General features: G+C 39.1%; 1 pseudogene; it reads left to right on the top strand.

Annotated features, from left to right (window-relative positions):
* Positions 1-849: 849 nt before the first annotated feature.
* The window catches only part of LOC114046602, a 1,399-nt pseudogene continuing 1,284 nt past the window's right edge, over positions 850-964 (top strand).

The raw sequence follows: 964 nt of genomic DNA, 5'->3' as shown, positions 1-964 counted from the left end.
GAGAAATATATGTATACATATGTACATGTATATATGTATATGTACATATATAGAGAAATATATGTATACATATGTACATGTATATATGTATATGTACATATATATAGCACCTATTATGTGCCAGGCACTGTTAAACACTTTACAAATATCCTCCTTTTACAATTGAGGAACAGAGGCAAACAGAGGTTAAGTGACTTGTCCAGGGTCATATAACTAGTAAGTATATGTGACAAGATTTAAACTCAGGTCTTCCTGACTTCAGGCCCAATGCTCTATCCACTGAGCTACAAATGGGGATTTGAGGAAACTCTTTTAGATAGTTTAACCTTAAAATTACTTTCATCTGAAATCTAAAAAATGACTCACATTTTATAGCGCTTTACACGCATTGTCTACTCAGTCCTCACGACAACCCTCTGAGGCAGGTACTATTATTATCCCCATTTTGTAGATAAAGACACTGAGGCTCAGAGAAGTTTGCCAAAAGCTCACATAGCTAGTGAGTTTCTGAGATGGAATTCGAATCCAGATCTTCTTAACTTCAAGTTCAATATGCTCCACCATGTTGTTTCTTTCCACAGAATATGTGACAAAAGAAATTTGGCATCTAGGGTTTTGAATTATCTGAATCTCTTGAATTATCTGAACTGTCACCTCAATTCTACCCAGGACTTTTTCTGGACATAAAAGCAGCCTGAAGCCTGACTCTGAATAGGTTGCTTATTTACTCAAAAATTACTGAACTAAGTTATTCCAGGGATGCTACCCTAGGCCCTCAGTAGTTTAAAAAGATATTCCCTCACTCTCCCAACTTGCCTTGGCAGCAGCTGTGGATACAACAACAGTAGCATGTTTCACAGGAAATTCTCTGCTCCCAGGCATGGGTCTCTGGGCTTCCTGCCTCGAAAGAGAAGCAGCAGGCATGGGGGAAAGTTGAAGAGCTTCGGGGGCAGCTAGGTGGCAC

Source organism: Vombatus ursinus, unplaced genomic scaffold, assembly GCF_900497805.2.
Source record: "Vombatus ursinus unplaced genomic scaffold, bare-nosed wombat genome assembly UNPS02014784.1, whole genome shotgun sequence".
In the NCBI taxonomy this organism is placed as follows: Eukaryota; Metazoa; Chordata; class Mammalia; order Diprotodontia; family Vombatidae; genus Vombatus; species Vombatus ursinus.
Note: the sequence above shows the minus strand (reverse complement) of the source record. Positions and strands in the feature narration are given on the sequence as shown.